The 14,603-nt window shown below is 46.6% G+C and overlaps 1 pseudogene; it reads right to left on the bottom strand.

Annotated features, from left to right (window-relative positions):
- Positions 1-5,896: 5,896 nt before the first annotated feature.
- LOC134938214 (5S ribosomal RNA) lies at positions 5,897-6,015 on the bottom strand (annotated as a pseudogene).
- Between the last annotated feature and the right edge of the window lie 8,588 nt (positions 6,016-14,603).

The following is a 14,603-nucleotide window of genomic DNA, read 5'->3' as shown; positions in this document are numbered from 1 at the left end:
TCAAAAGCGATATCTCACACCTATCCGACCGGGTGGTTACCCTAGAGGACGACCAGGGAGCCAACGCTTCCTGTATGTCCCAGCTGAGGGACTCTGTCCTTGCTCAGTCCAAAGAAATCCAAGCTCTACAATCCAGAATGACGGATATCGACAACAGGGGCAGACGGAATAACATCCGAGTCCGGGGTCTCCCGGAGGAGGTTCCCCAATCTGGGCTAGTGGACGCCCTGTCCAAGATATTCAACGAACTTTTGGGAACAAAATCGGATAATGTCATCACTTTCGACAGAGCCCACAGAGCTCTTAAACCGAGGGGCCTCGCCACTGACCGGCCACGTGACGTCATTTGCCGGCTCCATTACTTCGCCCAGAAGGAGGAAATCATGTTCAAAGCCAGACAACTTGATGGCATTGATTTCAATGGCAGCACTATAAGCCTCTATCAAGACCTTTCCTGGTACACACTCCAGCAGCGGAAATCCCTGAAACTCCTGACAGACGAACTGCGGAAACGTCAGATCCGCTACCGCTGGGGATTTCCCTTTCACCTTCAAGCCTGTTCCTCAGGGAAATGGTACACCCTGTCGTCCCACACAGGCCTCAACCCCTTCTGTACCTCCCTAGGCCTCCCTCCATTGTCCATTCCGGACTGGGAATTTCCTCTTTCGGATATACCTCCTCCTAAACGGGCTTCTAACGTGGAACCATGGCAAGAGGTTCGAGGCACTGGGAGGAGATCCCAGCCAACGACATCTCCTTCCAAAACCAACTAGCTGTAAAAGACCCGTCTGATTGATATTGTTTTTCCCCCCCGAAAGAAACGCTTGCTGTTAAAGCGATGTTGGAGGGTAATTTTTTCTCTCTCGAAGGGTACACGACGAGGTTACATGTCATTTCCCAGTTGTTAACAGAAGTCGTTGATAAATGGTTAATGTTCCTGTATATGCTGACCGGCGAGGGGAGGGGGCTGCGGACTTAGCCGCTGCCCTTGTCCCCCCTCTGGCCACCCCCTTTTTTATCCCTCTCCCTTTTCCTGTGTCAGTTTCAATATGTTATTGCTGTTATCATGGTTCGGGTTGCGGTTCACCCCCATTCCCCCTACAATACCCGCCTCTGGCTATTTGCTGGTAGGGAGACTGACGGAGTCACGGTTCAGTCTCTCTCCTGCGGGTCTTTTGCTGATATTATTACATTGTTTTTGTTCTCCTTTCTCTTTTATTTCTTTTTCCATGCTTGCTCTTCCTTCACCCCCTACCTCATCCCTCCACTTTAAGGTTCCTAGGAACGTGTTCTACTTCTTTCCGCCATGAACACCCCGGGGAAGATTAAAGTACTGTCCCTCAATGCACGAGGTCTCAACTCTCCGGAGAAGAGATCCAGTCTCCTACGTCTGTTAAGGTCTGAAAGAGCAGACGTTGCATTAGTACAGGAGACCCATTTCAAGGTTGGAATCCGTAACCCCTCTATCACCAATCGCTACTTTCCAGTAGCGTTCTACAGTAACACCCCCGGTAGTAAATCCAAGGGAGTGGCTATTGTTTTCTCCAGGGATTTACATGTCTCGGACGTAGCCATACACAGGGTGGTTCCGGGAAGGTTCCTTATTTTGACTTGCAAGATCTCTGAGCAAATATTCACCTTTGCGGTGATGTACGCCCCTAACCAGGCCCAACTATCCTTCTTTAACTCCTACCTCCCGAAACTAGATTCTTTGTTGCAAGGTGTCACGGTTTTAGGAGGTGACTTCAACTGGACATTGGACCCTAATACTGACACCTCTTCCCAAACCTCCAGATTTGTTGCATCTAAATACCGCCGCGTTAAACACCTATTCCACACACAACAACTAGCCGACTCCTGGAGAACCCTCAACCCCTCAGGACGGGACTACTCCTATTACTCACACCCCCACCGGGTTTATTCCCGCATTGATTATTTATTCCTCAGCCACAGACACCTCCCACTTCTTATAGATGCCACTATTGGCCCTATCACATGGTCTGATCATGCTCCGGTGACCCTAACCTTGACCTTCCCTCACGGCTCTCACAAACAATGGACCTGGAGACTCAATGAGTCCCTCCTATACGACACACTCTGTAAAGAAGCCCTAGACAAAACTCTAGATGACTATATTGCCACGAATGTCACGGATGATGTCTCCCATCTCACCGTGTGGGAGGCGCATAAATGTGTCCTTCGCGGCAAGTTGATACAACTGGGCACCCACAAAAAGAAACAGAGACAGTCTCTGATCACAGGTCTTCTACATAAAATTCACACCCTTGAGACATCCCACAAAGTATCCCTGTCAGATGTGACCCTAGTAGAACTGTCAGAAGCCCGCTCCCAGCTGAATAAGCTCCTCTCTAACAACATAACCCACTCCATCCGCAAATGTAAACAGAAATACTACCAGTGGGGCAATAAGCCTGGCCGAGTCCTAGCTCATGCTATACGGGCTCAACACTCGGCCTCTTTTATTGGCTCGGTGAAAGACGCCGGAGGGACTCCCAAATTTAAATCACCTGAGATTGGGGCCTGTTTCGCACACTTCTACACCTTGCTCTATAATCTAGAGAACACATCCCCTGATGCAGATCCCCACCTTCTACACCAAAAAATAAGGGACTATCTGAAGTCCATCGACTACCCTGTTCTTCCACCTTCGGAGCTTAATACATTAGAAGCCCCCTTCACCACCCAAGAAATAGACCGCGCCATCTCCTCTATGGCATCGGGGAAAAGTCCTGGCCCCGACGGCTTCACTATCGCATATTATAAGGTGTTTAAAGATAGACTGCTCCCTCTCCCGCTCCGTGCATTTAACTCAATTTCATCTGGCTCCCACTTTTCCCGTGATTCACTTGAGGCCCACGTATCGGTGATACCGAAACAGGGCAAAGACCCTTCGGCCTGCTCTAGCTACAGACCCATCTCCCTCCTCAACGTAGATCCGAAAATCTATGCGAAGATTTTGGCAAACAGACTTAACGTGCTGATCCCTTTCCTGGTCCATAGTGACCAGGTGGGTTTTGTGATGGGCCGAGAGGCCAAAGACAACACCACCAAAATCCTCAACCTTATCCACCTAGCATCCCACAGTTCTATCCCCACCATTCTACTCTCTACTGACGCCGAAAAGGCATTTGATAGGGTCAGTTGGAAATTTATGGAAATCATCTTGGAGCACATAGGCTTAGGTCCTAATGCACTCACATGGATAATGGATCTATATGACTCCCCGACGGCAAGGGTTCGCGTAAACGGCACCCTATCGGATCCATTCACCATAACCAATGGCACCAGGCAGGGTTGCCCACTATCTCCTTTGATCTTCGTGCTATGTATCGAGGCATTGGCCAGGTCTATTCGGGCTAACCAGGCTATCAAAGGTTTCACCGTAGGTGATGGTGAATATAAACTAGCCTTATTTGCCGACGACCTCTTGGCCATAATATCACACCCTACTGACTCCCTCCCGCACCTAATGAAAGAACTAGACCTATTTGGATACCTTTCCAACATTAAAATTAATTATAATAAATCTAGTGCTCTTGACATTTCCGCTCCTGCAGACTCCGTTACAGCCCTTAAACGCTCCTTTCCTTTCTCGTGGCAACCTTCCCACATAACATACCTAGGTGTCAAGTTGAGCGCTAAAGATTCCCAGTTATTCTCACTGAACTATTTGCCCCTATTGCAAACAATTCGGAATGACTACTCCAGATGGAATATGAAATTCTTATCCTGGTTCGGGAGGATAAACGTAGTTAAGATGAACACCCTCCCTAAATTATTATATGTAATGCAGACCCTCCCGATCCATATCCCGGAGACCTGGTTTCGATCTATTTCATTCTTGATTCAACAATTTGTTTGGCAACGGGGGAGACCTAGGATTAGTCGCTCCCAATTGACAAAACCGATTGTAAGGGGAGGCCTTCAGCCTCCCGATATAAAACATTACTACCATGCCATCCTTTTGAATAGAATTATAGACTGGACGAGATACCGAGAGCTTAAACAATGGGTGGAGTTGGAGGGCCTGTACGTACAACAATTTCCAGAAATATTCCCTTGGCTCCCCTCCCCCCCCAAATTGCCCAACCCCCACCCTACCATTACTCCTACACTTGATACGTGGAAATCACTGCGCATATTACCCTACATCTCTTCTAAATTCAGCCCCCTGACGTCCTTCCTGGCCAACCCTGAATTTGCTCCGGGAATCAATCCAGCCCACTTTTCACACTGGGCATCAACAGGTTTGTTCAGGGTCGGCCAGATGGTGTCATCAACTGGAGTAAAGCAGTTCTCAGACCTTAGGGCAAAATGGGACATCCCCCAACAGGACTTTTGGAAATTCCTGCAAATAAGACACTTCTTGGTATCTAGCTCTAGACTCCAGAAAGCCGCCAGAGAGATGACCCTTTTTGAGAAACTTTGCGTCGCCGTCCATGACCCGACTCATACTATCTCCACGCTTTACAAGATTGTCTGCCATACCCAACCTACCGATACTCCATCCTTTGCTGGGGCATGGGAAAGAGACCTAGGCATCTCTCTATCATGTAGAGACTGGGAAAAAATTTGCTTAAAAACCCACACAAGCTCTGTTTGTATCCAAGTAAGAGAGACTCAATATAAAGTCATGACTAGATGGTATAGGCACCCCTCCCTTCTCCATGCTATGTACCCCTCCTCGTCGGCACTCTGCTGGCGCTGCTCCTCCTCCTCTGGCACCCTTCTACATATTTGGTGGACATGTCCACTAATACGACCCTTCTGGCAGGAAGTTATACACATCTCCCAGATCATCCTTAAGACCCAAGTCCCACATGACCCAGCATTCTGGCTTATCAATCATTCAACAATTCCAATGTCTCAACACAAACACTCCCTACTAAGACACTTAAGCAATGCAGCACGTGCTGTGATCCCAGCCAGGTGGAGATCCCAAACACCTCCCACGAGTCGTACATGGTTCACGAAATTGAATTATTTCATGAGAATGGAGGACTTGTTCCTCTCATCGATAGGCAAATCTAGTGAATTCGACACTACTTGGGCCCCCTGGTTGGAATACAAGACCTCCCAAGCTTACCTGGCCACTCCCTTGGATGGTAACTGAAATTTTTCTTCTCTACATCCCATAACCTTATTAAGTGGTAACCCCCCCTCCCCTCCCCTCTACATTCCCAATCCCCCCTGCCCTTCTCCTACCCTCTTCCTTTCTTACCCCACACATCTCTTTACTTCTATCTTATCGCCCTCGGGCGCCCCTATTCTTTTACTCTTTTATTCTATTACTCTACATATTCATGAAGTGAGGGAGCGCCTTCACAGGTGTAGGACAAACTTATCTCCTACACCACTTAGTAAACGCCACCCCTAACACACCTACTCGTTCATACAGGGTTGTTTACTCTTCCCTTTGACATCTGTACAACTCGACTTGTATTTAATGACTATGCACTGTTGGTATTGATGTTTTTCTACCTGTATTTGTGTGGGGGTCTTCCCTCTTTTTGTTGATGCATTTAAAACCTTTAATAAAAACTGATTAAACAAAAAAGAAAAAAACGTAGCCACATTCAGTACTACAACTTTTTCATCTTGACCAGTACAGAGAAATCTGTATGAATGAGACCTTCATAGGTCAAAGAAAAAAATAAATGAACACCATACAGGTCAAGAACACCTTGTGTACCTCAACACCAGTTTTGTGGAGGGGTCCCACATAAGAGGATCTATCAGTGCGTATTGAATCTACTGCTTATAAAAATGCCATAATTGAGATATCACAGTCTGAACATTGAAAGTAATGAAAGAAGAGTAAGTGGTGATCCTGCTGTTAGTGTTGCATCATATAGGGGCCCATTGTTTTCCGATAACTCTACAACACCGGGTATTCCTAGGAGGTCTCCCTTCGAAGTACTGACCCGGCCCACCACTGCTTGGCTTCCAAGATCAGACGAGATCGGGCATGTTCAGTGAGGTATGGTAGTAGATAGTATCTTTAATTGCTGCAACACTAATGAGAGTGCACCTAGATAAGGTAGTTATGATATATTCAGCAGATGCTGAGATTTAAGCCCCGAAGGAGATAAGGTGATGGATCTGCTGTCCAGCATTTAGACACAGGTGCTAAGGTTCTGGCACGGAGAAAGGTTGAGTTAAAGTGGTGGATCTGCTGTCCAACGTTAGACGCGGGAGTATCCACCTGCGTGCAGACCTCCTAGGAATACCCGGTGTTGTAGAGCTATCGTAAAACAATCCGCCCCTATGTGATGCAACACTAACAGCAGGATCACCACTTACTCTTCTTTCATTACTTTCAATTTTCAGAGTGTGATATCACAATTATGGCATCTTTATAAGCAGTAGATTCAATATGCACTGATAGATCCTTTTATGTGGGACCCCTCCACAAAATTGGTGTTGAGGTACCCAAGGTGTTCTTGACCTATGTGGTCTTCATTTATTTTTTTCTTTGACCTATGAAGGTCTCATTAATACAGATTTCTCTGTACTGGTCGAGATTAAATAGATGTAGTACTGAATGTGGCTACGTTTCTTCAACTTACTCCATAACCATATATACCAGAACATTTGTTGTTTTAAACCTGTGTTCATTTTTCTTGTATTTAACTTTCCTGTCATTTTGGTGGATATTGACCGATTTTTAATTTACAAACAAATAAACTGATGGTTTATCTGTATTTGTTTTCAGGAAACTTTTCTAATTGTTAAGAGTGTGCCCACACAAGAGCCTTCTTTTTTTTCCTTATTGTTTAAACAATATACTTACCACTGGCTCAGGGCGCACCATCAAGTTATAGAAACCAAGGAATTTATTCCTAGATTGGACCTAGTTATTCTTGGTTATACTATATCCGAATATTGAAGTGAAAGACTTGTGCGGAATCACAATCTCGCTTGCTCCATGGGATCTGTCTGTTGTTCTTAATGCCCTACAAGAGACTCCATTTGAACCTCTTGAGTCTGTGGACCTTCAATGCCTTACGCTTAAGGTCGTGTTTCTGTTGGCTATTGCCTCTGCTAGGTGGGTGTCGGACTTAGGCGCTTTGTCCTGTCGTCCACCTTTTTGTGATTTTTCGCCGTGACCGGGCAGGTCTGCAAACTCGCCCCGGTTATTTGCCTTAGGTGGTATCATCTTTTCACCTTAACCAGGCGACTGTGGTTCCGGCCTTCATCTCTTCTGGTGTGTCCTCCAAAGAAGGATCCTTTGGATGTGGTACGGGCTCTCTGTATTTACAGTATGTGGAAAGGACTGCCTCTATCAGGAGGTCAGATTCCCTTTATGTACTTTTTGGTTTTTACAAATGTGGCTGGCCTGCATATCAGCAAATCTTGGCCAGATGGATTAGAATGGTGATTGCACAAGCCTATGCGCAGGCTGGGCTCCCAGCTCCTGCTGCTATCAAAGCCCATTCTACTCAGTCTGTTGGACCTTCTTGGGCAGCCCGCAGTGGCGCGTCCACAGAACATTTGTGCAGGGCGGCTACGTGGTTCTCAGTGAACACGTTCATCAGGTTCTATGCCTTTGGACGCCGGGTTCTTGTACCTGCTACAGTGCGTCCCCTCCCATTAGGGACTGCTTTTGGAGATCCCAGATGTTATTCCCTGTGGAATACCAGTGTACCCCATTGCTGAAAAGGAGATTTATGGTAGATTTACCGTGGTTAAATCTCTTTTTACGAGGTACACTGGTTTCCACAGGGCGTCCACCCTGATGCACTTAGCTTCTTGGGTTTGTATAGAATTAGCTGCTAGTCCCTTCTCCTGTCGTGAGAACGTGGTTCTATGTGACTAACATCTTCTGTCTCTTACCTGCTACTGCATTGGACTGTTTAACAAAACTGAGCTCCAGTGCCTGGAGGCGGGGCTATAGAGGAGACGGTGCAGTGCATCCTGGGAACAGTCAAAGCTTTAGCCTGTTGGTGCCTCGGATCAAGATCTAACTCTACACCCCAATGTTAATCCCCGTGGAAACCAGTGTACCTCGCAGAAAGAGATTTAACCATGGTAAGTCTACCATAAATCTCCTTTTTCTGACATCAATGTTCATGTGCTGATGGTAAATCAATGTTAAACTAGTGGTGTCCCAACCCTAAGATACTGCTTATATACACAAAGCAGGCTTGACTTTGGCACCTTGGTGACATCTGTGATCAGCTGCTTGTCTTCACCAAACATGGAATCTGCCTGTCTGCACTACAGAGAGCATTAGAAGAACGCTGGTCACCAGGTCCGGTCAGTGCAAGAACTGCTGGTGTGTTACAGTATGAACGAAACAGTTTCATTTGGAGTTACATTGCAAGGGATTATTGACATTTAATGGAATAAGTATTACATGAAAATGCTTCACCTTATAACAACTAGAGATGAGCGCCGGAAATTTTTCGGGTTTTGTGTTTTGGTTTTGGGTTCGGTTCCGCGGCCGTGTTTTGGGTTCGACCGCGTTTTGGCAAAACCTCACCGAATTTTTTTTGTCGGATTCGGGTGTGTTTTGGATTCGGGTTTTTTTTTCAAAAAACCCTAAAAAACAGCTTAAATCATAGAATTTGGGGGTCATTTTGATCCCAAAGTATTATTAACCTCAAAAACCATAATTTACACTCATTTTCAGTCTATTCTGAATACCTCACACCTCACAATATTATTTTTAGTCCTAAAATTTGCACCGAGGTCGCTGTGTGAGTAAGATAAGCGACCCTAGTGGCCGACACAAACACCGGGCCCATCTAGGAGTGGCACTGCAGTGTCACGCAGGATGTCCCTTCCAAAAAACCCTCCCCAAACAGCACATGACGCAAAGAAAAAAAGAGGCGCAATGAGGTAGCTGACTGTGTGAGTAAGATAAGCGACCCTAGTGGCCGACACAAACACCGGGCCCATCTAGGAGTGGCACTGCAGTGTCGCGCAGGATGGCCCTTCCAAAAAACCCTCCCCAAACAGCACATGACGCAAAGAAAAAAAGAGGCGCAATGAGGTAGCTGACTGTGTGAGTAAGATAAGCGACCCTAGTGGCCGACACAAACACCGGGCCCATCTAGGAGTGGCACTGCAGTGTCACGCAGGATGGCCCTTCCAAAAAACCCTCCCCAAACAGCACATGACGCAAAGAAAAAAAGAGGCGCAATGAGGTAGCTGACTGTGTGAGTAAGATAAGCGACCCTAGTGGCCGACACAAACACCGGGCCCATCTAGGAGTGGCACTGCAGTGTCACGCAGGATGGCCCTTCCAAAAAACCCTCCCCAAACAGCACATGACGCAAAGAAAAATAAAAGAAAAAAGAGGTGCAAGATGGAATTGTCCTTGGGCCCTCCCACCCACCCTTATGTTGTATAAACAGGACATGCACACTTTAACCAACCCATCATTTCAGTGACAGGGTCTGCCACACGACTGTGACTGATATGACGGGTTGGTTTGGACCCCCCCCCAAAAAAGAAGCAATTAATCTCTCCTTGCACAAACTGGCTCTACAGAGGCAAGATGTCCACCTCATCATCATCCTCCGATATATCACCGTGTACATCCCCCTCCTCACAGATTATCAATTCGTCCCCACTGGAATCCACCATCTCAGCTCCCTGTGTACTTTGTGGAGGCAATTGCTGCTGGTCAATGTCTCCGCGGAGGAATTGATTATTATTCATTTTAATGAACATCATCTTCTCCACATTTTCTGGATGTAACCTCGTACGCCGATTGCTGACAAGGTGAGCGGCGGCACTAAACACTCTTTCGGAGTACACACTTGTGGGAGGGCAACTTAGGTAGAATAAAGCCAGTTTGTGCAAGGGCCTCCAAATTGCCTCTTTTTCCTGCCAGTATAAGTACGGACTGTGTGACGTGCCTACTTGGATGCGGTCACTCATATAATCCTCCACCATTCTTTCAATGTTGAGAGAATCATATGCAGTGACAGTAGACGACATGTCCGTAATCGTTGTCAGGTCCTTCAGTCCGGACCAGATGTCAGCATCAGCAGTCGCTCCAGACTGCCCTGCATCACCGCCAGCGGGTGGGCTCGGAATTCTGAGCCTTTTCCTCGCACCCCCAGTTGCGGGAGAATGTGAAGGAGGAGATGTTGACAGGTCGCGTTCCGCTTGACTTGACAATTTTCTCACCAGCAGGTCTTTCAACCCCAGCAGACTTGTGTCTGCCGGAAAGAGAGATCCAAGGTAGGTTTTAAATCTAGGATCGAGCACGGTGGCCAAAATGTAGTGCTCTGATTTCAACAGATTGACCACCCGTGAATCCTTGTTAAGCGAATTAAGGGCTCCATCCACAAGTCCCACATGCCTAGCGGAATCGCTCCGTGTTAGCTCCTCCTTCAATGTCTCCAGCTTCTTCTGCAAAAGCCTGATGAGGGGAATGACCTGACTCAGGCTGGCAGTGTCTGAACTGACTTCACGTGTGGCAAGTTCAAAGGGCATCAGAACCTTGCACAACGTTGAAATCATTCTCCACTGCACTTGAGACAGGTGCATTCCACCTCCTATATCGTGCTCAATTGTATAGGCTTGAATGGCCTTTTGCTGCTCCTCCAACCTCTGAAGCATATAGAGGGTTGAATTCCACCTCGTTACCACTTCTTGCTTCAGATGATGGCAGGGCAGGTTCAGTAGTTTTTGGTGGTGCTCCAGTCTTCTGTACGTGGTGCCTGTACGCCGAAAGTGTCCCGCAATTCTTCTGGCCACCGACAGCATCTCTTGCACGCCCCTGTCGTTTTTTTAAAAATTCTGCACCACCAAATTCAAGGTATGTGCAAAACATGGGACGTGCTGGAATTTGCCCATATTTAATGCACACACAATATTGCTGGCGTTGTCCGATGCCACAAATCCACAGGAGAGTCCAATTGGGGTAAGCCATTCTGCGATGATCTTCCTCAGTTGCCGTAAGAGGTTTTTAGCTGTGTGCGTATTCTGGAAAGCGGTGATACAAAGCGTAGCCTGCCTAGGAAAGAGTTGGCGTTTGCGAGATGCTGCTACTGGTGCCGCCGCTGCTGTTCTTGCGGCGGGAGTCCATACATCTACCCAGTGGGCTGTCACAGTCATATAGTCCTGACCCTGCCCTGCTCCACTTGTCCACATGTCCGTGGTTAAGTGGACATTGGGTACAACTGCATTTTTTAGGACACTGGTGAGTCTTTTTCTGACGTCCGTGTACATTCTCGGTATCGCCTGCCTACAGAAGTGGAACCTAGATGGTATTTGGTAACGGGGGCCCACTGCCTCAATAAATTGTCTAGTTCCCTGTGAACTAACGGCGGATACCGGACGCACGTCTAACACCAACATAGTTGTCAAGGCCTCAGTTATCCGCTTTGCAGCAGGATGACTGCTGTGATATTTCATCTTCCTCGCAAAGGACTGTTGGACAGTCAATTGCTTACTGGAAGTAGTACAAGTGGGCTTACGACTTCCCCTCTGGGATGACCATCGACTCCCAGCAGCAACAACAGCAGCGCCAGCAGCAGTAGGCGTTACACGCAAGGATGCATCGGAGGAATCCCAGGCAGGAGAGGACTCGTCAGAATTGCCAGTGACATGGCCTGCAGGACTATTGGCATTCCTGGGGAAGGAGGAAATTGACACTGAGGGAGTTGGTGGGGTGGTTTGCGTGAGCTTGGTTACAAGAGGAAGGGATTTACTGGTCAGTGGACTGCTTCCGCTGTCGCCCAAAGTTTTTGATCTTGTCACTGACTTATTATGAATGCGCTGCAGGTGACGTATAAGGGAGGATGTTCCGAGGTGGTTAACGTCCTTACCCCTACTTATTACAGCTTGACAAAGGGAACACACGGCTTGACAAATGTTGTCCGCATTTCTGGTGAAATACTTCCACACCGAAGAGCTGATTTTTTTGGTATTTTCACCAGGCATGTCAACGGCCATATTCCTCCCACGGACAACAGGTGTCTCCCCGGGTGCCTGACTTAAACAAACCACCTCACCATCAGAATCCTCCTGGTCAATTTCCTCCCCAGCGCCAGCAACACCCATATCCTCCTCATCCTGGTGTACTTCAACACTGACATCTTCAATCTGACTATCAGGAACTGGACTGCGGGTGCTCCTTCCAGCACTTGCAGGGGGCGTGCAAATGGTGGAAGGCGCATGCTCTTCACGTCCAGTGTTGGGAAGGTCAGGCATCGCAACCGACACAATTGGACTCTCCTTGTGGATTTGGGATTTCGAAGAACGCACAGTTCTTTGCGGTGCTTTTGCCAGCTTGAGTCTTTTCAGTTTTCTAGCGAGAGGCTGAGTGCTTCCATCCTCATGTGAAGCTGAACCACTAGCCATGAACATAGGCCAGGGCCTCAGCCGTTCCTTGCCACTCCGTGTGGTAAATGGCATATTGGCAAGTTTACGCTTCTCCTCCGACAATTTTATTTTAGGTTTTGGAGTCCTTTTTTTACTGATATTTGGTGTTTTGGATTTGACATGCTCTGTACTATGACATTGGGCATCGGCCTTGGCAGACGACGTTGCTGGCATTTCATCGTCTCGGCCATGACTAGTGGCAGCAGCTTCAGCACGAGGTGGAAGTGGATCTTGATCTTTCCCTAATTTTGGAACCTCAACATTTTTGTTCTCTATATTTTAATAGGCACAACTAAAAGGCACCTCAGGTAAACAATGGAGATGGATGGATACTAGTATACAATTATGGATGGACTGCCGAGTGCCGACACAGAGGTAGCTACAGCCGTGGACTATTGTACTGTACTGTGTCTGCTGCTAATATAGACTGGATGATAATGAGATGTAGTATGTATGTATAAAGAAGAAAGAAAAAAAAACCACGGGTAGGTGGTATACAATTATGGATGGACTGCCGAGTGCCGACACAGAGGTAGCTACAGCCGTGGACTACTGTACTGTGTCTGCTGCTAATATAGACTGGTTGATAAAGAGATGTAGTATGTATGTATAAAGAAGAAAGAAAAAAAAACCACGGGTAGGTGGTATACAATTATGGATGGACTGCCGAGTGCCGACAGAGGTAGCTACAGCCGTGGACTACCGTACTGTGTCTGCTGCTAATATAGACTGGTTGATAATGAGATGTAGTATGTATAAAGAAGAAAGAAAAAAAAAACCACGGGTAGGTGGTATACAATTATGGACGGACTGCCGAGTGCCGACACAGAGGTAGCTACAGCCGTGGACTACCGTACTGTACTGTGTCTGCTGCTAATATAGACTGGATGATAATGAGATGTAGTATGTATAAAGAAGAAAGAAAAAAAAACCACGGGTAGGTGGTATACAATTATGGATGGACTGCCGAGTGCCGATACAGAGGTAGCTACAGCCGTGGACTACCGTACTGTGTCTGCTGCTAATATAGACTGGTTGATAATGAGATGTAGTATGTATAAAGAAGAAAGAAAGAAAAAAACCACAGGTAGGTGGTATACAATTATGGATGGACTGCCGAGTGCCGACACAGAGGTAGCTACAGCCGTGGACTACTGTACTGTGTCTGCTGCTAATATAGACTGGTTGATAAAGAGATGTAGTATGTATGTATAAAGAAGAAAGAAAAAAAAACCACGGGTAGGTGGTATACAATTATGGACGGACTGCCGAGTGCCGACACAGAGGTAGCTACAGCCGTGGACTACCGTACTGTACTGTGTCTGCTGCTAATATAGACTGGTTGATAAAGAGATGTAGTATGTATGTATAAAGAAGAAAGAAAAAAAAACCACGGGTAGGTGGTATACAATTATGGATGGACTGCCGAGTGCCGACACAGAGGTAGCTACAGCCGTGGACTACTGTACTGTGTCTGCTGCTAATATAGACTGGTTGATAAAGAGATGTAGTATGTATGTATAAAGAAGAAAGAAAAAAAAAACACGGGTAGGTGGTATACAATTATGGACGGACTGCCGAGTGCCGACACAGAGGTAGCTACAGCCGTGGACTACCGTACTGTACTGTGTCTGCTGTTAATATAGACTGGTTGATAAAGAGATGTAGTATGTATGTATAAAGAAGAAAGAAAAAAAAAACACGGGTAGGTGGTATACAATTATGGATGGACTGCCGAGTGCCGACACAGAGGTAGCTACAGCCGTGGACTACTGTACTGTGTCTGCTGCTAATATAGACTGGTTGATAAAGAGATGTAGTATGTATGTATAAAGAAGAAAGAAAAAAAAACCACGGGTAGGTGGTATACAATTATGGATGGACTGCCGAGTGCCGACACAGAGGTAGCTACAGCCGTGAACTACCGTACTGTGTCTGCTGCGACTGGATGATAAATAATGATATAAAAAATATATATATATCACTACTGCAGCCGGACAGGTATATATTATATAATGACGGACCTGCTGGACACTGTCTGTCAGCAGAATGAGTTTTTTATAGAATAAAAAAAAAAACACCACACAAGTCACACGACGAGTGTTTAACTTTTTCAGGCAATCACAATATAGTATACTACTAACTATACTGGTGGTCAGTGTGGTCAGGTCACTGGTCAGTCACACTGGCAGTGGCACTCCTGCAGCAAAAGTGTGCACTGTTTAATTTTAATAATA

This window comes from Pseudophryne corroboree, chromosome 6 (genome assembly GCF_028390025.1).
Source record: "Pseudophryne corroboree isolate aPseCor3 chromosome 6, aPseCor3.hap2, whole genome shotgun sequence".
NCBI classification, from domain to species: domain Eukaryota; kingdom Metazoa; phylum Chordata; class Amphibia; order Anura; family Myobatrachidae; genus Pseudophryne; species Pseudophryne corroboree.
Note: the sequence above shows the minus strand (reverse complement) of the source record. Positions and strands in the feature narration are given on the sequence as shown.